Consider the following 24,196-nt stretch of genomic DNA (forward strand, 5'->3'; position numbering starts at 1 on the left):
CATAGAGTGATTTGGGTTGGAAAGGACCTTAAAGCTCATCCAGTCCCATCCCCTGCCATGGGCAGGGACATCTTCCACTCCACCCCAGGCTGCTCCAAGCCTTGTCCAACCTGGACTTGGACACTTCCAGGCATGGAGCAGCCACAGCTTCTCTGGGCACCCTGTCAGGGTCTCCCCACCCTCACAGAGAGGAATTCCCTCCCAATATCCCATCTCACTCTGTCCTCTATCCGTGTGAATCCATTCCCCCTTGGTCACTCCATGACCATACAAATAGTCTCTCTCCATTTTGTAAGTTCCCTTCAGATACTGGAAGTTCACAATTATAGCACCCTGAAGTTTCTCTTTTCCAGGCTGAAGAATCCTAATTCTGTCAGCCTTTCCTTGTAGGAGAAGTGCTCCATCCCTCTAATTGTGTTCACCTGTTACTTAGCACACAATTTTTTGACAAAAATATTGATGCTTTATAAAGCAAGAAAAAAGTGCAAGTTGGCAACTTTTTACGTACGCTCCTTAACTATTTTTAATTATTAAAACATCTTCCTCAATGACTGACTAAAACCAAAATCACCTTAAAATTTATCTACTATGAGTTTATGCATTAATGGAACTAAAACAGCAGGTATTTTGGGATTAGAAAAAGTACATAAAGCATAGTTACTCAATCTAGAAGATTCTTAAGTTTAATCATCCATGATAAAGAGAAGTTTAGTGACTACCAAAATCTCGATATTGAAATAACAGAACAAAAATTACCCCCTAACACAACTGGGGAGAGAACACTATTCACCAACACCTCCAGTGCAGCTCCTGGAGCAGCTCTGAATACTCACCTCCAGGTTCTTTCACTCCAGTTTTGGGCCGGCTGACATCAAGGTTTGAGGTGCATTTAGCCATAAGCTTTGGAGAGCCTCAGCCATTCCAAAAAGATACTAAGAATCCTGTTTGCAATCCTGTGGAAATGATCACTCCAGGCAATAGTTTGGGTTCTTACATTTCACTTCAATGCAGAATATGGCCCAGTAAGCCTAACTCAGTATTTTCCACCCAGCACTGCCAACAACACTAATTTCTTCATATAAGGGATTGGCAGGATTGGTAAGGAGCAGTTTCACTATTACAAATAATGAGGCAGCAAATTACAGAAAATGAAAACTTCCTGAGCAAACTAACAGCCTCTTCAGACACTATTTGTAATGTTTTGTTATTAACTATTTACTCACTAAATAGCTTTTTGTTTTTAATTTAGATTCACAGATATGCCAGGCTTCTAAATAAAACATCAGTTCAAAGACTGAAGACATTTTACACGTGGTGTTGCAGCTAATGAATTTCCAAAGTTGAAAGAAAACATTGCAAAGAAGTTAGTTAAAAACAGTAGTGAGATTCTGTAAATAGATTCAAGTCTTCAAAAGAAAATCAGTCACTGCATGCAGCTTTAAAGCAGGTCTTTCAAGTTAGGATTAAACTCAACTGTTATTTAGTGAAATGACACTAAATAAAAACAGTACAAAAAAGATGCAAGTGTAAAAACAATAATAATCATTCCAAAATACCCTGGGTTTGGTACAAGAATCTCGGTAGGTTCCAACAGCTCTGCTTGCAAGAGTGAGCTGGGGACTCTGCTCGTTTAGGTTGTGTTTCCACTACTTGACTAGATGCACTTATTGAAAAATAAATAAAACAATCACTTCTTTGTGATTGGGAGCAGCATCAGGCACATGAGTGGCTCACACTCAAATTACTGGCAGTCACACGTATGAAGTTATGCACAAAGTTAAGCCAAAACTTCTTAGTATGTGTTGCAATAACACTTGATACATTATCTTTGATGGCAAAATTAATTTTTTCTATTTATTCCTTGATCACAGAATGGTTTGGCTGGAAATGGACTTTAAAGATCATCTTGTTCCCAATCTCCTGCCATAGGCTGGGACACCTTTCACTAGACCAGGTTGCTCAAAGCCCCATTCAACCTGGCCACTGACACTTCCAGGTGCACCCACAGCTTCTCTGGGCAATAGTTTCAACTGTATTTTGCAAATCATTTCAGATGGAGACATCATTTTGGGTGAAGCAGACTGAACACGGATCAGTAAGAGCAGGATGCACCATTAACACGCAGTGGCAGTTAACAAACCAGGTCCTTCCGAACAGCAAGACAAAGCCCTAAGTGTAGGGAGCAGCAGCATCGGAGTGAGTTTTAACTGGTAGAGATTTAAAAAACTCAGAAAAAAGCTTTAGCACCTAAGATAAAGATTTTTCAGGAATGAAACAATGCTGCTGCCATCTGCAAATCCCTGTCAGCGCATCCTCAGCACCTGGACCAACTCACTCTAGGTGTGATTGCATATCTTTGAAACAACACACCTTCCCCTCCATGTCTGCAGACCCATCCTTTGATCTGCTGCAACGTGAATATAAAACAGCAGCAATCCTTACAAAGGAATGATAATAGCTCTCTGCTTTGATACCTATGGCAACATGACTAAAAACAAGCAATTCAAAGAAACAACTAATTCAGTTTAAAGTTATGAAGTTATGAGATTATTTTTCCTGTGGTCTTTAACTTATCTGCAAAGCTCTTTCATCCAATTTTGTAAAGAAGTGTAAGTAGCCATTCTGAATTGATTATTACAACTTCAGGATGAGTGACACTTGACTGAAAGTGTAAAAGGATGTCAATCTCCTTTGTTTGCATTCTCAAAGAACGAACAGGAAAATTCATTCCCCTGCATGCTCTTCTAGGCAAAAGAAAAAAGTTACAGACTGTGGTTTTGGCCCTTGGTTGTGGACTCCATTCTCCTTCCACAATGACTAATACATAGAAATACTTAATCTGGTGAAATTCTTCAGCAATCTGGACAATACAAGCTGAACAAAAAGCACCGTTTTACTAAAATAAAGTCATTCCTACCCACAGAATGTCTGCAGGTCCAATTCACCTGTAATCTATAATTTTCCAATGCCCAGAAGTTACCAAAATACCATATGGCTCTTCTTTACTGCAACAATTCAATACATTCACTGATGCAGGCATTGACTCTTTTCTTTTTCTTTCTAAAATTTATGTTTGAATCCCAGCAACTCATCTTGTGCCATAAAATGTTTATGGTTTCAACTTATATGAAGAATCCAGCAGCCTTCAGAGATCGAAGGGCCATTCTCACTGTCAAAACTGGAAGCTTCACAATGATAACTTCATTTTCATTACAGCTTCACAAAAGATATAGAAATACACAACTCTTTCAGCTGCCAATAGCCTCACAGACTAAAAACATGCAACCCCAACCAGTAAGTTTTTGCTGACCACAGAACACACAATTAGGTTTTGTCAAATGCTTTTAGAACTGTACAGTCATTTATGCGTTTTTAAGGCCGTAATTAAATTGCCAAAAAACTACATGACAAAACGCAGCTTGTCTGATTAAAAAGTTTAAAAAAAAAACCACCCCACCTTTATCTTCTTTCAGTACAGCAGATGAAAGCATATTTTAAGTCATTATTTCCTCTTTAGGCTTCCCCCTCTGCATGCAGGGAGGGGTTTAGTTTCCATTCTAACCTGAGATGAACCAGTCGGCCTAGAAAGCTCCTTCAGTGCTGCAGAACTACCCCACTCTAAAATCCACAATTTATTCCACAACTTGGATGCTACAGGTGAGCCAGGATCAAGAGTTCTGCACTGGCTTCCTCAGTGAGGATACTGCTTCCTACAGACCCACACCCTTATTCTACTAAAAGGTAAGCCAGTAAAAGTTAAACATCCCTAAGGTGAAGGGCTGTATATAAATAAAAATACACATTTTTCTAACTTTGAGCCCATCCTAAGGAAGATATTCAAATTGTTTGTAAGCATGCCTATAAGACATGCTTAGAATTGCTCTGCTCTAAGAATATATTTATGAAAAATTTTTAAAAAACCAAACCCCAACAATAAAAGATACAAGACAGAAAATTGGCTTTTTAAGATTTACTTCTGAAAGATGTATTCTGACTACACCAGGGCCCTATCAAGCATATTGGTCCAGCTGAAGTGGCAGGTTTCAGCTAGCACCCATCCAGCTGTTTCCCAGTAAACATCTGAGTAACTACACACCAACATTGTCTCATTAACAAAAAAAAACCCAAAACACATGATAGTGTCACCAAGTAAGCTGAAACAGTGAGTTAATGACTGTCACACTGGAAATCACCTAAAAATAATTATTACCTGTTTACCGGAATCCTGTGAAATTTCCAGTAGATAACATTCAAATTTAAGTTGTCAGAAAAAAAAACCTATCAGCTTATGTATAAACAGATATGAGTAGATACCACGTACCAGTTCAAGGTCTGCACTTGCCTTTTCTTCTGCATGGGGAAAGCGTGAGAAAGGGCTCTAGTTTTAGTCTCTGAGGTACATTCACAGTAGTAACCACACGATTCAAGTGTCTGTGCTCCTTCCTCACTGCTGCTATTTCAACTCAGGGCATTGCTGTGCTTTGCACTAAGACATATTCCTGAGATTTTAAAGTGCTGTGTTTTCATAATTCAGAAAAAATAACTAGCTGTAACAACCTACAGAGCAGTAGAAAACTGCAGAATATCAGAATTATTTGGACTGGAAGGGACCTTCAAGAACAGCTTGTTCCAGTCCCCTGCCACAAGCAGGGGACACCTTCCACTATCCCAGGTTGCCCCAAACCCCATCCAGCCTGGCCTTGGACACTTCCAGGGATCGAGGGGCAGCCACAGTTTCTGTGAACACCCTCTGCTGGGGCCTCCCCACCCTCACAGGGAAAAATTTCTTCCTTTCCTGGTGTTGAATTAAACTTTATCATTTGTAAGCCTCCAATAATTTTGAAAAATTAGGTAGGCTGACACCAACCCTCTATTTTTTTACACTTGGGTGCCAAAGCCTGCATGTGGAAATCAGTAACATTTATGGAGTCGCTTAAGTGCACACTGAACTGTGAAATGAATCACAGATAGACAGGTAGTGTTTACCTACCCAGGATACACCTGGAAAAATGAGACACTGGAAGTTGGTCACCTCCAAGGGCAGCACTGTGGTGGCCATCTGATCTCCACTCACCCCAATAAACACCCATTTGCCCTCAGGCTTGTGACTGCTTTGTCTGTGCTCAGGGTATTTCAGTGCCTGTGCCTCCCCTGTGCTCCACACCAGATGAAATTGTGCATAATTAAAGTATTCTAGAAAAAATATCCAAGTAACTTTCAGCTCCATTTTCAAAGAAGAAGGTGAAAACTCTATGGAGTTGCAATGAGACTTGGGCACCTGAATGCCTGAATCATTTGAATGGCAGTTCAAAGACTAAAGTTTTGAACACCTTATCCTATATAATGCAAATCACAGACGGCTGCACATTAGGAGGAATTCAAAACATATAATTTTTATAGTTTATGGTGAAAAAATTACACCCCAAGTAACTTCCAGCTCCATTTTCAAAAAAGGTGAAAACTCTATGGAGTTGCAATGAGACTTGGGCACCTGAATGCCTGAATCATTTGAATGGCAGTTCAAAGACTCAAAGTTTTGAAAACCTTATCCTATATAATGCAAATAATAGATGATTGCACATTAGAAAGAATTCAAAACATATAATTTTTATAGTTTATGGTGAAAAAATTACACTGTATGTAATATTTGTGTGAACTGCTTTTCTTTTTTTCTCTCATCACATCAAGTTCTCTCACTTAGGAGACAGACACTGCTCTCCCCACATGAGGCTGTTTGTCCCCAGCTCAGAACAGGGATGTCCTACCTGTCCCCTTCCACCTGCTGACACACACCAGAACACAGCACTCCTTTATGCTTATGTGACTTTCATCTCTGGGCAATTCATGAGACTACTTCTGTGCAAGAAGAAGCCTCAGAGGCATCACAGCTCTGGCAAAATCCCCCGGTGAGAAAGCATTGTGGTGGTTGTAAGCAATTTGAGAAAGAAGGAAGGGCCTGGAGTTTTGTTGCTTACTCCCGTATCTCAAATTTAATTAAATTTGAAACGTGGCAGAAATTAGGACACAAACAAATAATTAAAACATTAATCATAAATGAATTCACAGTTTAAAAATATAGAGTCCTTGGCATGGATTTCATGTGAGTAGCTGAAAGTCTGTTATTTCCTGTAGCACCTACTCTTCTGGTAAATTCAGTACAGGTTGCCTGATGAATTCAGAAGTTACTGGAAAAGAAAGGGGAGAAGAGAAGGAATGGCACTGACAAACCCTATGTCACACCAGCTTGTTTCCCTAAACAGCCCAGGCTTAGGGCTGTTTTAGAATCACAGAAGTTCTGTTGAAGTGTCATTTTAACTTGAAGATAAACCAAATTTATTAATTCTCAGTGTGCAGAAAACTAATTTTCCCCACCAAAACTATAACATACAATCTCATTTCACTGCTGACTACCATTAGTTTGAACAGAAGTTGATTTTTTGGGGGGAGGCAGCAGGGTGTTAAATAATATATATCTGAATGGCCAAATATTTTGGTCACCCCTTCCTATTTTGCTGTAGGTCCCAGCTCTCACTTAGGTCTGTCAGTCTTTTACAGCCACATCAAGCCAGTCTACTTAAAGTACAGGTGCAGCCTAATTGTTATCAGACATACTTCATTGATGATCTTCACATCTCCCCTCTCTGCTGCAACCACATGAATCCAGGCTTTGATTGAAAAGGAGAAAAAGAGAAACATGTTGCTAATTGTGTCTTGAAAGAAAGACTGCTTTGATTCCCAAAACCTGTAACCTTGTCAAAGTTACCGTGTACTGCAAGTACAATGTGAACCATGCCATCATTTCAGGGCAAGCAGAGTAAAAAAAAAATCACTAGTAGACATCTAATAACACCAAGAATTCCAAATCCATCAAGCCTCTCTCCCCTTTTCATCTAAGAAACACATCATATTTTTCAGAAGCATTATTACCTGCATTCAAAACTGGCAGCAGTAAAATACCAGGTGGTGCTGCTTCAGAGGTCTTCACCAAAGCAGTTTGGGAATCTTGGCTATGGATCTCAGTGGTGAGAAGTGTTTCTTCCAACCCATCCTATCTGCTTCATTCCAATGGACAGATTTCAAAGTGTGATTTTCCTGAGTGTAGTAGCATTCTTCAATCTAAATAGAGTGGGAAGAAGAAAATAAAAGAGAATTTGAGCTCATCTGGTCTAACTTTCCAACTGTTTTAGGCTAAGAAGAGGCTAAACATTGCCCAGATGGGTTGCAGTCTCCCCATCCCTGGAAGTGCTCAAGACCAGCCCTGGATGGGGCTTGGAGCAACCTGGTCCAGTGAAAGGTGTCCCTACCCATGGCAGGGGGTTGGAATTGGATGACCTTTAAGGTCTCTTCCATCCCAAAGCATTCAGTGATTTTTGTGAAGATACATCCAAATATTGCCCAATATTACACCATAAAATAATTATCCCAAATACCTTCCTTAGTCTAATAATGTCTGTGAAGACAGATCACACATGAGATAAAGGCAAACAACAGGAGCTCCCACAATCATGGACCTCCAGCAAGTGCCCAGTCCAAACCCTCTGCCCAAACCAGAGAACAGGAGGGTCCCCAGGACCACCTCCAGTTCTGAGCACCTCCATAGACTCAGCCTCTAAGGGCAATTTGTTCCAGTGTTTGGCCACTCACAGAAAAAAAAAAAAAAATTCTCATTGTAACAGAATTTCCTCTATTTCAGTTTGTGCCCTTGAGCCCACTCATCTCAAGGCTGAACTGTCCCAGCTCTCTCTGCCTCCCCTTGTGTCACCCCTGTATTCTCACAGTGGGGTTTCCCACCCTGGTTTTCTGGCCCATCTACGGTGTTCCTGTATTTTGATGACTAAACTATGTGACTAACTGCAGATATATTTCTCCAGGATTCTTTGCATCGTCTGAAAAACAAAGCAGCAAAAATTATATCACAATGAAATTGCTGATTAAGTGGGCCATGAACACATTGGGGAACCACAAGGTGTAGGCCTTTCTCATCTCCTTAAAAGTTACACTTTAAGCAACAGAACATTTTTAATGTTTTCTGTCTCAGCTACATACAACCTAAGTTTTTATATCAAAATACTGTGTTGCAAAGATTTAATGCTTCAAAAATTAGTTAAATATAGCAATAAAGGCCAGACACACAATCCTATAAAAAAAAAAAATCAGCTTTGTCTCACAAAACCTTCTATCACAAAACCATAGTGACCAGCATTTATTTTTATTTTTAGCTTTTAAGCTTTCACTGATGGAAGTCCAAGTTAACCTTTACTTTATTTTGTCCTGGACTAAATCCACTGTGACATCCTTTTTGCCCTTTTAAATACAGAAATTTCTTGGAAGGCTTCCAGTACTTTGAAATAAACACATTTACAAGATATGCAACAATTAACATGAGTGGCTCTCGAGGCTCCTGAGACAGCTCTGAAGTCCCTATGATGTGATGTCCAGATATGTTTATATAACTTTTTTTATTTAATAGTTACTTTCAGAAATCACTCCTTTACCATCTTTAGCAAAGTGGGTGTGAACTTTCTATTCCAAACAACAAATGATATGGGAAAGGAGGAAAAATATGAAAAAAGCAAAATGGCATTAAAAAGGCAAAAAAAATTTGCATTAAAACAGTACAAGTTTATGCTTAATGATGTCTAAAGAGCAAACTGACTTTGAGGCACACTGGAAATGACCATTTCACCCTGTAGCTGGTTGTGCTGCAGCCAGGGGACAACTGCACTAAAGATCAGAAGATTGTGATGTTTATGCACCTACAAGCTGGCATCTGTCCACTTCTCAATCACAAGTCTCACAACATGTTTCTACTTACTTCCCAAAATTACAAGGCTTATTACCATTTTACTTCAGTTTTCACAGAAGAATTTGAGATTCTCAACAGCAGCAAATTTGTGAGAGCTTCCAGTCAAAGCAGCCAAAGAGATAAAGCAGATACAGGATGAGAGGATATTTTTCAAAACAAAAACTGGCAAAGTCTGAGGTCTTTTACTCTTGAATACTATGGGAACAAGTTAAAATAGTGCCTCAATCACCTGCAATTATCTTCAAAAGTTTCTGGAAGTCAGAAAAGCTCACATAAACTACGAAGTGCCAGCAGAGAGCTTGAACCCTAGGAAAGAAGTCTAGCAATTAAATTATAAATTAGATTTTTTTTTTTATTACTATCTTGTTTAATGTGCAGTTAAGTCAGGAATGATTCAAAAAAATTTCATCCTATCTGAAAACAAGGGATGACCAATTCTAAGGATCCCTTCCAGAAAAAATTATGTATTTTTTATATTATTACAACCACAGTAAGATCAATAGAGTATGAACTGGAAACAAATAGATGAAAAGATGCTTCCACATCAGTGAAGCAGCACAGAGGTCCCAGACTGTTTGTTCCATGCTGAACCTCAATGAGGAATAAAAATATTCAGAAGTAACTCTGACTAAAGTCCAATTAACAGTCTCAATTCCCTACACAGGCTCTTGTGCAGAGAAGTTGCTCAGCCCACTATTTTAAACAGATTTTAAAAAATTATCTGGGAAGTAGTCAAATACTATTTTTCTTTAATAGCTACATACACACTATGCCTCTTCAGCCAACTGGCAGAAACATTAAACCCCAAACTTTTATCGTTTTTACAACATGTAGAAGTTATTTTTTTATATTTCATGACTTTAAGAAGTCCAACTAAACAGAGCACTACTGTAATTTTCTAATTATATTTTCGCAAGTTTTTAATGTCATAATTTAAATTATGAACTCTTTATTTCAAGATGATTAATTAGAATATGTTCCATTTGGGGAACAAGAGTTCAGTATCCCACTATCAATTAAACAAAATGCACTCCTTTAGCTTAAGATTAAAAACTAAAATGCAGCCAAAAAGTTTCTTCCTTGTATCTGTCAGATCACAAAAGCATCCAATACAGCAGGATAAGGTTGCCAGAAAACCCTAACACTTTCAAAACTATATTATTTAATGCAGTGGCTTAGCTCTGAAGCTGCACCAGAAATGACATCCAAGCTTTGGACAGTAAGCCTTTTTGCCAATGAATTTCTTGTAAAGTCAACAATTATAATTTATTCTGATCCTTTGTGTCATCATATTAGTAGTTATTTTTTCTGCAATCCCAGAGCAGCAACAAATAATGCCATAGAAGAGGACTGATATAATTACAGGCTGAAAAAGATAGGCCAGCACCCTTACACTCAAAACTACCCTCTGTGGCTCCTTCATACCCCATATGTTGCTAATAAAACTGTTTGAATCATACCTAGGAGACAGTTTTACTGATATTGTATCAGGTCCCTGGGTTCTTTGTATGAGATACGATGTCACCAGCACTATAACTATGCAAATTCTGTGATACAGGATCCCACTGGACACAATATTACACACGTAATTCGCAGTATGAACCTGGGCATTAACAATAATTCTCGTGTTATATAATGAAACCACTATGTTTATTGAAAAACTCGCCATACAACAACAAAATCAAATTTAAAAAGCAATAAAGAGCAACTGACGTGCTCATAGTAAAGATGGCAACATTGGTATTTTTCCCCAAACAACGTAAATTTCGCTTTGTGCTCATGTGACAGTGCTTTACAGAAACTTTTGGTAGTGACACTAAGCAAATGCAACCCCATCAACAACATTAATAAATTACTTTAAATAGGAACCTACAGAGTCCCACTTTTAGGAACAACCATGTGATATTCAGCAAGGATCACTGCATTCACATACAAATGGGATTCTCAGCTTCTGCTATTAATCATGGACTAACTGATAGAGACTAATAACGGCAGCAGTGAAAAACCAACAGCTTGGAGATATCAACACACATCGTGCTGAAGCACCTCAGAAGAATCATCCTGTGCTCAGGAAACACCTGCGTCCCAATCCTGCATCAGATCTCTGTGTGACCTCAGGCAAACAAGGCTTCATCCCGGCTGGCACCATGTGAAATAGGGTCGCTCATCTTTTGCTGCCTAGCTCTGTGGCCACTGCTTTATGCACACCACATACACCTGCAAAAAGGCAGCGCAGAGATATTAAGATCAGTGTTGGAAGAGACAGGAAGGTGCAATGAGAAACCTGGCAGCACACAGAGCTTGGTGCACGCTCCTCTTACCCATGTTTCCAGTGATCTCTTCCCTCCACTATTAATTTATTGGTTTGCTGCAGGTGAGGAGTGCTAGACCTTGTAAGGAGCCCATTTTTGAATGAAATCAGAAAAAAGGTAACAGGCGGGCATGATAAAGTGAGTCTGGTAAGGAGCCAGACTGAAGAGACAAAAGGATGCTATTCTGCCAAGGTACCGTGAGAATTAATAAATCAGATCATTTTATAAGGTAAATTGTACAGTAAATCTGTATTGTAAATTGTCTAATACATATGGGAAAAGCCACAGCTCAGTAGTCCCTGATAATATTTTTAATGGCTTCAAACACAGCTAGAAAACAAATGACACACAGCAGAAGTACCTAAGGAGTCTCACTCTGAGAAGCTCCAACTTTAAATAACTGATGGAAGAAAAACAAAGTTGTAACCAGGCACTCAGAAAGGCAGATAAAGAACTGATTGATTCCTGTCACTTGTGTGCTTCCACTACAGTGCCAGCTTAAGCAATAACTTCTCAAGTTTTCCACCAGTCTCTGTGCAATACAAAAACCATAACAGTCTTATTCTCTTAAAAAAATCAATAAATAGCAGCTTAGGTGACATCTGACAAGGCAGAAAGCTCACACTTCTTCCCATCAACATTCTGCCCTCTGGTATTGCTGCTACACTTTATCATCATGCAGTTCAGAGAGAAATATATACCTATTCCCAAAGTTTGAAAAAAACAACCCCCTCCTTCCCAAATATGGCCCAAAGCTGTTATGAAGCAACTTATTTTTAGCAAAAGCACTTATGCAGATACTTAATTTTAATTAATAGTCTCACTGACTTCAACATTTGCACAGCAAGACAACTCCACGCTTCAATTAAAGCCTGCACAGAAACGCTGTGCTGATTCATGGCCAAAAGCATGACAGGAACATCATTATATAAAATGCTCATAAAATTTAAAGAAAAAAAATGTAACAGGATCCTCACCTTTAAACAGAACATTAGACACCCTCTAAAACTCACAGCTTGAGCAGAACTTGCGGGTTGCTGAATATGTGAATGCTAGGGACAAGATATATTCAGTGAAATTATTTCAGAGTAGGCAAAATAATTTTGGGGAAGTGTCTTAAATGGAGACTACAACAGGCTCAGGTCTCCAACCTTGGCATCTACCATGGCTGGGTTTTCAAGACTGGAAGATTCTTTACCAGGAAAGTGGAGGCAGCTGCACCTTCTCATCTTTCTCCATTGTTCACACAGCACATAAATGGATTTCTATCAATAATTAATTAATTATATCCAGGCCAGTTCAATCAGAGACTATATTAGGCATCTCAGTTCAGCAGATATTCACTTCCAGGAAATATCTGTTATGGTTCTGCCTATCATAATATACCTATAACAAATCTAATTTTGAAATAATATGATACCTAAGAAACATAAGCTTTATTTTCACTGTCTATATAATATCATAAACTAACCTTTACTTATTAGGCAGAATCCTTAGAGAGTTGGCAACAATTTGTTAAAATATTCTGGCCCTGTTTATAAGCAAAACTGTGGCACCTGATGGCCTGTGACTCCCAACTACCAACTAAGAATTTTAGAAGTTAAAATGTAAAAAAACCAGAAGAGCAGAACAAAACAGCCCAGGTGACAGAACTCAAGTAATATACGGATAGAAAAGAACAGGTAGAAAATTAACACCTGAGCATTTTCCTGCAGGAGCAATTTCTTCCCAGGACATCCACTTCTCTCCAGCTCAGCACTAGCCTTGCCAGCCTGCCCACACATGAGCTAAAATAAAGCCCAGCCAGACCTGCCTTGGCTCTGCAGAGCACCAGCTTGTGCATTTCCCCAACCGTTTCACACCTAATTTACAGAGTACATTTATCCATCCCTGTATCTCGGAGATCCAACCTGGGGAGTGACTAGAATCAGAATCACTTAATTGATTAACACTTAAGTGAGATGCAGAAAGCAAACAGAGCACACTGGAAGACTTTCTGAAAATGCATTATTTTTATTCCGACTCCATTAAGCAGTCCAGCACTTTTGAAGGATTAATGAAAGAACTATCAAGAAATAATACAGAAGAGGAATGCTGAGTCTCAGGGAACATGCCAACACATGATGAAGTGCAGACACCTCTCTGGTAGTAATGAGTCAAGCCAGGATGTTCAGAGAACTACAGGGACATGTGCACTTGCCCACTTGATCAGTCACAGAGTTTATTTGATTTTTATGAAATAGCATTTTGATAATTCCTGCCTGGATCACAGACTGCAGTAGTCATCAGCTTACAACAGTCATTCTCACAAAACTCACAACACATTTTTTCCACACAGAAAAGTCTACTTAGCATCCAGAATTGAAAACATGCACCTTCAAATTAATATCAAAAAGCAGTCAGCGAGGGTATGTATACACTTAAGGATTATTTCCACAAACCTTGTGAAGCAGGACACAATGTTTCATTTACAGCTATTTTTTAAGCAGGAACTGAAGACAAGCCCAGGAAGAACAGGAGTAAATAAGTTTCTAAACAAACAACTTACAGCGATGCTTTTTAACAGGACCAGACAAAACATTTCCTAAAGTTGTATTTACAAGCCATAGCTGACCTCAGGCACCACACTGAGTTTGGATGAGAACCTACATGGATACTGACCTCAATAATACTACAGGGGCAAATTTTGCATAGGGGAGACTTGCTCTTGAACAAATGTTTTCCAATGTATTAGGCATAGAGAATCTTTTTTTCTGCATCAAGAACCACACGTCACATTCCTGAATCTGTTTCTTTTCTTGACCAAATACACTGTGGACAACCCAGAGAGGATGCCCCTCGGTCTTCCTCTTTGAGGTTCCCATCTGCAATTTCCACCAACAATGAAAATACATGGGGTTTTTTTTTTCCCCTCAAAAAATCACATGCAAAAAAAAAAATAAAATTCTAAGTTATTAGAGACAATCAACACTAAGAAGTTCTGATAAGAGTTTTTCACCGATGTTAAATCAAGTGCCACAGAGCCCACACTAATGCAAAAACAGGGAGAACTGAGGATGACAAGCAGCAGGAATGGCTGTGCAAGATGCATGAGAATCCAGGAAAACACAAAAGGAAATAACACTAATTCCACATTTACCAGGCCCTCCTGGATCTAGTTATGAATAAAGAATATAAAAAGGAAATTAGATATATTTAACTATGTATCCCACATCCTCAGGTGAGAAACTTCAGTTGTGACCCTGAAACATCTGCAGCTCCTCTCACAACAGGAAGATCATAATTCCAGGCAGAATCACTGGGCAGCCAGGCACAGAATGATGCAGGACTGCTCACTTGTATCATACCACAGTCCAGACATTTTCTCCACATACTCCTGGACCTTTTCACCCACTCAGGAGTGAACAGGCAAAGGGAAGAGAGCCTGTCTACAAAAATAATAATGGTCCCCATCTCAAAACCTTAACTGTAAATCATCTCCCTGATCACAATTAAATGAACCAAAAGTTTAGTAAGACTGGACACATGTGATTCTTTGTACTCCATAGATTGAAGAACAATTAAGAGGCTGGAAGCTGAAAAGTGGCTTAAGCTAAAGTTACGCAATTGTGTGGACAAAATTCATTTGGCCACAGGGAAGCATTTACATATTTAATACAGGATGTCTTAAATAGGTTTATATTGGCCTAAAAATAGCATCTTGAATAGATTATTATTGCAGAAAAACACTTCCTTTTATACTTCAGTAATGAGACCACCAAATGTAAAAAACTCACATGCAGAATGTGCAGGCTCTTGACCATTTCTGTCTCTGCCTCAAACTCCAAGTTGCAGAGCTTTAGACCACCACATTCAATTAAATTAAATTCAGACTATAATTTTCTAATACTTTCTTTACAGATAAATACAACACTGGCCAATGCTCACCAGGTTACAACGCTAAGCCACTCCAGTGATAATCACAGTGATGAATGTGTAATCTAAAGCCCATTTGATTTATACAAACCATCACATATAAGCCTCATGCACCCATTTTAATTCACTGGGAAGGATCATATTTTTCCTGATCTGAGTCAGTGTTTGGTCTGAACTTAGGCAGTTCATTTTTATTTGTTTGCATTAACCAGAATCAGTCTTCACACATAGTGGAAGATGCCTGGGGCTGCACAGTCCTCTGCAATCTCAGCAATTGGCCCTCTCATTCCGTGTGATAGTTATGCTGAAAAAAATAAGATGAACCAAATTTCCAACTGCCCTAACAACTGTGGGAGAAACAGATCAGACTGTTCTTTACTTCTGAAGAAAAGGTCCCAAAAAGGTCAGCCTTTCACATGAAATACAGATCATTAACAGTGAATACACAACTATGGTGATGCTCACTTTTTGTTTGCATAACTGGGATTTGATTGTATCTATTTCAGGATGTTCTATACTTTATATATGGCCTTTAAGGTCCCTTCCAAATCATTCTATGACTCTAAAAATGCCTCTTTTATGTACTACTCCTTGGCTACAAATGAAGCTCAAAAACATAGAGAAATTATGATTTTTGTTGAAAACACAATAGTTTTGTGTTGAGTAGAGAGGCTGAATGAAACCACAACTGCTTTCTGGCAAACTCTCACATTATGTGAGTTAGATGCAAACACAACATGTAACAGAACAACTGACCACTCATTGCTAAAAGTGTCCAAATTCCAATTAGAATAAAATGATAGAATTCTCAAGTATCTGAAAAGACACTCCATTAAAAGATAAGAGTTCCAAGGTCAAACACTCACTTCGAGAAGCGCTTTAGCCTGATTTGCACTCACCTTTTTTCAGAGATTAAGTGCAGAAACAGCACCCAAACAATTATAATTTGTGACCTTTTAAATAAATGATAATTTCTCAGGCTCATTTTTTTATATTCCACCCATATTCTTCTAAATAAAAGCTGCCCAAAAATACTTTGCATGAAAAACTAAATGTTCCCAGTGACAACTCTGATCAAGTCATTCTTTGCACATGAACACTGAAAGATGCAACAACAGCAAGAACCACTAGTTATTCTTATAACTTCAAGACTAAACCCTAAATATAGTATGTTTTCAAATCCTCTTTCCTAAAATTCAAGTAATATGTTCATCGCTTTAACTGAAAGCTAACAAAGTACAACTTGTATTGTGCTGCAGGCCATAAAGGGAATGTTCTTTATTTGAGTTATGGTTGGATGAGGATGAAAAGTAGTTTTTGAAAATTTACAACAGTTTTGACACTAGTGTGTGTTTATCGTTACAAGTTATCCCTCTCTATTTATCAGACTGACTCTAGACCTTCCACTACCTTCAAAAAGACAATTTTTATCAATTCTTCATGTCCTTACAGGAAACCATAGGAAACTGCACAGAATACACAGAAAATCCATAGTTAAGAAAGAACATGAGTAAGAGAAGGACCACAGTGTCTGCTTCACTAAGGCAGGAGAGGCTATGGTTTAAAAGGAACATTTAGTAATTAATTTGTCTTTAGCACAGCACTCAAGTAACATTTTGCTACCATTTACCCAACCTGAGTAAACATTCTGCTACATAAAAAATGTTCCCAAGGAAAAGGAACTTATTTGGAATTATTGGAAGCCCTTTCTCCTCCACCCTAAACTGACACATCACCAGCACTGCTTCCAGTACTTCACAGCAGAGAGCTGTATTTTGCTTGTGAATCCCATGAAAATCTGTATTTCTCTACCTCAAACAAAGCTTTATTCAAAATAAAACTGTTCTTCATTTCTGGAGAGTATTTGTGAGACTTGCTTTCATAAGAAACAGGTGGTGCTTACCTGCCTGTGGCAGCTGTTGTTAGTTTTGTAAACTGAGACACTGGGTTTACAGTTGGAAAATGAACTCTCAATTATGGAGCAATTTCGAGACATAATCTTCTAAATTTGACTTTCTGAAAGATGAATTACCAGCCTTCATGTCAGCCTTTACTGACTGCACCAGGATGCAAATACAGGTCTACAACATGACTACATTATTAATTGCACCAGCCTGCAGGAAACACCCCTGACATCAGACTCTGCAGATGCCTCCAGGAGCCACCATGACTACCAAGAATTTTTTTAACAGAACCTGAAAAGGCAAGGAGATATTCTGGAGCTTCCCAACTGATCCCAGGATGCTAAAGCGGAGGTACAAAGGTAGTCTGCCACAACATGCAACAAAGCCTCACAGGAGCAAACAGAAACCTAACCTTTCTGCAAGGTGCCACAGCTCCAACTTACAGGTAAGGCAGCATCAGAGACAAGCAACTGCTGCTGTCTGCCAAGACTTGAGACCTAAAAGCTTGGCTGGCAAAAGATTTTTCTTCCTCTTTTTTTATCAGATACCATTTTCTGCAGGATAACACAAAAAGCTTCCAAATTAGGTGATCCTTCAAATGACTTCAGGGAACACCCAGAGATCTCGCAAGATGCCAGACAGTAACACCAGGGCATGAAACACCTACACTGCAATAAGATCACCTCAAACAAGATGTCCCAGCTTGGACATACAATTAAACGTCCCATTAATTTTTTTGCACATGTGTACAAAGACTTCATGTGCTTAATGAAAAACCAGCAAATCAAAGCTAAAAATGACATGAGCTACAACACCACATTTTTTTACCTATGAGGAAGAATCAAAACAGTGTTTCTGTAACATCTTTTCCCACAATTTAAAAGGGTTTCTGTACACCTTCTTTGTAAAATGAGCTGAATAATAATTACCTCATCACAACATTTAACAAACACTTGTCACTATGCACTGCTGACAAAGAAGAACCACTAAAACTTTTCCTCTCAAAGCAAGACAGAAGCAAAGGCTTAGTCACTTCTTCACATAACAGAAGTTTGCTGAGCAGTTTACCAAAAAATCAAGACATATTATTTCTCAAAGCAAAATAACACATTGCACTTGGAAGATGTGTGCTCTCCATACTGAACAACACCTGTTACATACCTGAAGGGGTTTCTTGAGCAAGCCAAGTCTCCCCAGGTGGTAATTACACTGATCAAATCATCCCCACACATGTTGTAAAAATGGAAAGAAAGAAGTAAAGGTAGTCTTAATGCATCAACAGCTTCTTCTGATTTCATGCAGCACACAAAAAGAATAAACATGGAAAATTCTGGCGATGCATTAAGGCAATTCTTACACCCAAACAATTTGATAATGTAACATTGCGTACCAAGCAAGGTTTTTTCATAAATAATGATCTAAACAGAATACTAGTCAATTCACCAAAAGATATCAAAGATATCCCTTTATTACAAATGATCCAAGTATCCCCCTTGAGGCTATGACTATCAGAAAGCATTTAGTTGGCTCTCTAGCCAATAATTTTCAGATCTGTTTTATTATGAAACTGTAACACATTTTCAATAACTTTTAGCTTTTCTATACAGAGCAACAAATAATTTCCCAGAACCCTTTGGAAAATCTGACACACAAAATGATTCTCTAGTCAACTTGTGTATTATTAAGCTGAAAAAAGACCCCATATATCGGATCATTTGATCACTGGAGAGAATGGCAAAGTATTGGGAGCTTCAGGACAGATGGACGAACTTCAGGTCATATAAAACACTACCAAGGCTGCATTTGAAGAAAAATGTGAAAGTTTGTGAAAGCGCCCCGGGTGAAAATACTTTGTGTTGCTAAGAAACATCATCCCTGATGATGGATGAATTAAATTGTCTCAGTTAGCAGCCAACTCCAGGCATCCCTCGTTTATTAGGAGAATGTTTTCTCATACTGGTAATTTATTTCAACAGCTACGTACAAATAAAAAGCTCTATCTTAAAATGAAACCGAGAATTTCAAACTTGCATAATTAATGCTACAAAACAGTACAGAGTTTACATCTTGAACAGAATTTAATAACTAACATTTAACAATGTAAACTCTAAAAATGAATATTAATGCATCCAGACTATTAAGAACTTATTTTAGGATTGTCTGCAGTGAAATATACTGCTCAACTCCCAAAATTACTCTATGCAAAATCCAGTGAAGTACAAAACTCTTCAAATATTTCTAAGCACCGAACATTATCAATATTCAGGTAATCAAATTTTAAACATCACTGAGAGCAAAGCATATTCATTTGTCACATATTGTTATGATGACAAAAACATAAAAATTATGCATGAAAGAAATTATGCAAACCACCTGCTTTGGTCATGTGGACATTGTCTTAATGTTTCATCTTGTTACTCTTTTAATGTCTTACTTACTGTTTCTCCTGCAGGACAGATTGGTGAACTTAGAGCAGTGAATCTTTGCTTTTCTGAAGCATTTGCTGTTGAACTCCCACAGATCATACCTGCTATGCCTGCCTTGCACTGCCTTCAGTGAAGTCCTTTTAAAGGTGCAGATGGAACAGGGGAAGGCCTCCAGCTTCTCTCTTCCCACCAGCTGCACATCAGGCCACAGGAGCTCACCTGAAAGGAGAAAGAAGAGCAAGCACATCTCACCTGGCACAGCCTTCAGAGCAGGACACAGCAGCAGAAGAGAAGCACAGCGGGTGGGGAGCTCCAATCCCAAGGTCAGGAAGTAGCCCCATGACTGCTGCTCAGAGATGAGGGAAAGGCCAGGGCTTCCTTCACAGTCCAGACAGGAATATGCACAATTTTATGCCACCCAGAAACCAACACAGTTGTTGCACTGAAAACAAACCAAATGCAAAGACCCATTTTCCAAGAACACAGCTGGCAAAGGGGAGAGCCATTAAAGAAAATGAATTTTCATTTGTCTGATGCCAAGGCTTTGGGATTTTTCTTCCTAGTTACTAGAATGTGTTCTAATGGAGATTTCAAGTTAGAAGCCCCAAATTTTAGGCCTACAGAGTCCAATTTAAGGAAAAAGGTGGAAAACCCTCTATAAACTGTTCTTTGGATCGCATCACAGCTTCCAAGTCAGAAATTGCCACACACAGTTACATGCCAATAATGTACTCAGCGAGTCAATACACAGAGGCAGCCACAGAGGCTCTTCATCCCAAATAACCCCACCACGGAGCAGAGTTACCACTGGAGAGCCCGAGGAGAAGTATTTAACAATGATACCAATTTGGCTGCACTAGAGGAGATGTGTTTCCTGTGGGCCTAATAAGGAAGAGCTTTACAGCCTGAGCAGAAGCCTTTCAAAGCCTCAGAGGACATGTCTTATCGGCACCACTTCTGCTCCTGGAATCCCAGAAATCCTGAAGACAGAAGGCAGATCAGACTGCAGCTTTCCTAGGCACAGATGTTGCAATCACATCTGCCTTAACTCTAAGCCACAGTCCTTGTGTCTTCCCAACTCTGTCAGGATCTCTTAGTTGCTTTGGTTTTGGAAATTCCAGGTCAGAGGATAAAGTGTTTCTGAACACATCAGGTGTAGTAAAACACCAACATAAAAGAAAAATGTCTGCAGATTATATTCCAAGCAAGTAGCAAGGAAGAAAAGGTTTTAAAGCAGAAGCATTTCTTCCCTTGTCTATGTGTTTCACAAAAGAACACTTCAAATCTTGAGATCGGATTGATCAAAGTTTTTATTTTTTCAAGCGTTCATCTAGCAGCCATGAAGAATGATCATTTGTGGGTAAGACACCGAAGTACAATTAAAGATGAGTTTTACACACCACTCAGAGAAACTGAGTCACCCATGGGTGCAGATCCATGTAAACATTCTCCAAGCTTTTTTCAACTCATTAAAAATCCCCTCTTTAAACACCTATAGCTCCAAGACATCAGATTTGATTTGTCCCATTTCAGGTTTCTCAATGCAAGACGGACACAGAGAGAAAGAACCAAGACCAGCAATGGCTCCAAAGACAATGAGGGAATCAGAGCACAACACAACTATTCCATTACTCCAGCTCCAGAAGTTGGGTCTGCAACAAAGTACAGGTTGCAGGACTCTGAATATAATAAGCTCCCTCTTAGCATTTTCAGTTCAGGATTACTTAATATTTGTATTTATTACTTAGATGATGAACAGTATAGTTGCAAAATTTGGCAGTTACCTGGGAAATGCTGCAAGCATCCTGGGAAACAGAGTTGGAATTGAGAAAAGTGGGACTAGAGGGTTAACAGCAAAACTGAAACTGGGGTTTTAATACTGAACTGAATGCCAAAAATGGAAAAATAATTCCAATTTATAATTATGATAGGAGCATCATATGAAAATGATGGTAAGATTTATTCTGTTCACCACTGATCCTAAGGTTGTACATTACACTCAGGTTTCAATACAGATGTAAGAAACGAGCTCAGAAGAAAACCTAAGCAATCTGGGAGAGTTAAACAGCGAGCACAAAAATAAAAAGGTAAAGAAAGAGAAGGAAGCTTCAAAATAGTTTAACAGCAGCTACAAGAATCATGCCCCACTACTGCAATATCTACTGCAGAAACAATTAAAAAAAAAAAGCTTAACAGGTTAGGAAAAAAATTAGAAGAGTATTAGAGGAAATATGCTACCTCTAGGGATAGTTAAACAAGGGATCAGGTTATGGAGGGGTTACACAAATCTCCACTGATTGTTTTTAAGATCTGGTAAGAAGAACATGTCAGGAATGGCCCATACATCTCTCTCTGGCCTGACACTGAACTACACACTCACACATCCAGCACAGGGCCTCAGCACAGAGCAGTGACCTCCTGAGATCCCCGTTTTCTTTCCTAAACTTAAAGGCTGCACAAGTTTAGGCTCCTGCCAGGCAACTCAGCAGGTGACCTGACTGCTCCTTAGAGCTCCAAGCAGGCTTTTGATATCTCTCTTTTCTAAATAGCCCAGGCAGGCTGTGATTGACAATTTTCTCTCACATGAAGCATGCTACCTTAAGTGTGGAGTACTCAGAATGATCCGCCAGGGAAATAAAGTCAAAGTACAGAGAAGGCAATGGCAACTGATCCCAGGAATCCAGGCCTGGGAAGGAAATCACCACTGCCAAACTGGGCAAGGATGCACATCCCATTAATACACAGAAATACAGACACATTTGCTTTTCTAGCACCTCCAATAAATAAGTCTTAATAAAAAGAAGTATTTAACAAAGTACTTAGAGAAATAAGGAGGGAAGGTTTGACGTTCCTAAGCTTATTTTCACAGCGGTATGAAAGGAAATGAGGTAGAGTCAGAGCTAATTCTCCTTATATAATTTCACATGGAATGATTAGTTCTGCCCCAACAGTAACAGCTTTCCAGAGGGTCCTACTTGTTCCCAAGATTGCATACAGATGCTCTAAGTGTAGCTTCCTTATTCTCCACTGACAACCAACTTAAAAGGCCAATATAATATTCATTTTACTATAGAATGAAATTCACAGCGTGAATAGTAAAATAATGTCAGAACTACCATGAAACTGCAGTGGCACGTTGGAGGCTGTGACTTTTAAAAGTTTAATCACAAAATGGATTCATGGAGAGGAGCAGAGCAGCTTTCTGCTTCAGCCACATCCCACAGCCACTAAGGATGTGCAAGAGCTGTGGCTGGACAAGGAGAGGGCAAAGGCACAGAGGAGCATTCATGTCACATGCCCTGCTGAATATTTTCCTTTAGAAGGCAGGTTTCAATCATTACTGGGCTAGTGCCCCCCCTCTCTTAAGCCTGATTAGGACAGACATTCCACATGCTGAAGGTGCCAGAATTCCTAAGTCACCTGGGTCGCTTCTGGGTGAAATACCAATTACTGGGAATTCATCTCAACAAGGCCCACAAAAAGAAAGCCCTGAAAGACACCCCTCACCCCAATGGTGGTGAACATATCACACGGATAATCCTAAAACTCCTCACAAAAAAAAAAAACCTTGTAATAGGTATTAGTACTCTTATAAAGCACTGCAGTGCTTTGTGTTTAATCCTTGAATAGACACCAGTAGAAAAGCCATACTCAATTCCAAAATTTCTACTGCAAATTCCAGCTCAGCTGCTATTATTCCTGGCTTTTAAGGCATATATATATTTCAAATATACATAATAGTAAATTTAACTATCAACAAAAAATTTAAGTCACATAGCAAAACAATATGCAAAAAAATAGCATACAAACTTTAAATGTGTGTATTTTGCAGTTTTTAGCACAACCATTTGTTTTACAAAAGACCTACAGATTAAATACAAAACACACTATTAGTTTTAGGCACAAGAACAACCAATTTTTTATGCCTTGCCCGAAATAATGACTAATTAGGCCAGCACCACCCTGCAGTCATTTCCATAAATCTTGCCTTTACATTTAAATCACAACAAGAAGAAAACTGACTTAACAACAACAAGAGCATATTTCTCATTAAAGTTTTCTTAAAGCAAGACCAGGACAAGAAATTATTCTGTAAAGTCAACAAGCTGATGCTATTGTTTATTTGGAGAACTTTAATTCAGATCAAACAAAAAACTGCACTCAGAAATTTGCTGTATAAAATTGCAATAAACCAGGAAAAACTTTCAACTGGGAAATCATAAAACACAGAATTTCACAGGATCTTGATGGATTTCTTATATCTTATTTCTTATATAGCAAAGTCATCTCACAGCATATTCCTTGTGTAAACCTTGAAAAGGACCTGAATATAAAAGATGCAATACATTTAACTACTTGCTAATTTTATTATTTTAGGCATATTTGTAAGTAAAGTAAAAATTAAAGCAGAAAGACACATAGGAAATAGAATTCAGATGAAATGAGAAGCTGCACCTTAATTAAGATTTTTGCTTTAAAATGATGGGAATTATGGTGCTTATGAGAAATCACTTGTTTAATTATATATACTAGGCAAGGTACTTATAAAAACACTTTATATTCATAATGCAACAGAGTCTTCATTTCTATTTTACCTACAAGGGTGTCACCTGGTAAATAAACACCAATAAAACAGAATCAAGATTTATATGGTCACACGTTCCACAATAAGGTTATTAACACACAACTCTGAAGTTAGCTTTTTTTCTTTACCCCAAAACTGATTGGAAAGAACAGGAAAAAGTGGGATATTCTTCTAAGAGGTGGTCTAGAAATGGAGCTAAGCCACACCACCACTGCCCTGGCTAATCACCCATTCCCAACCATTTCCTT

The 24,196-nt window shown here is 38.7% G+C and overlaps 1 protein-coding gene across 15 annotated transcripts in view; it reads right to left on the reverse strand.

Annotated features, from left to right (window-relative positions):
- GTDC1 (glycosyltransferase like domain containing 1) overlaps positions 1–24,196 on the reverse strand; it is a 200,190-nt gene that overhangs the window by 171,281 nt on the left and 4,713 nt on the right. For 13 of the 15 annotated variants that reach the window (XR_005627468.1, XR_005627498.1, XM_039708943.1 and 10 more), the window contains exons 2-3: positions 19,465–19,582; positions 6,928–7,116 (exon numbers count right to left, since the gene is read on the reverse strand). The gene's annotated coding sequence lies outside the window, so the exon portion shown is untranslated. Of the gene's footprint in view, positions 1–6,927; positions 7,117–9,035; positions 9,113–10,837; positions 11,024–19,464; positions 19,583–19,615; positions 19,788–24,196 lie in introns of those variants that run through there. The other 2 variants (XM_039708754.1, XM_039708850.1) reach the window with 2 other exon arrangements.

Source organism: Passer montanus, unplaced genomic scaffold (genome assembly GCF_014805655.1).
Source record: "Passer montanus isolate IOZ18808 unplaced genomic scaffold, ASM1480565v1 scaffold1, whole genome shotgun sequence".
NCBI lineage: Eukaryota > Metazoa > Chordata > Aves > Passeriformes > Passeridae > Passer > Passer montanus.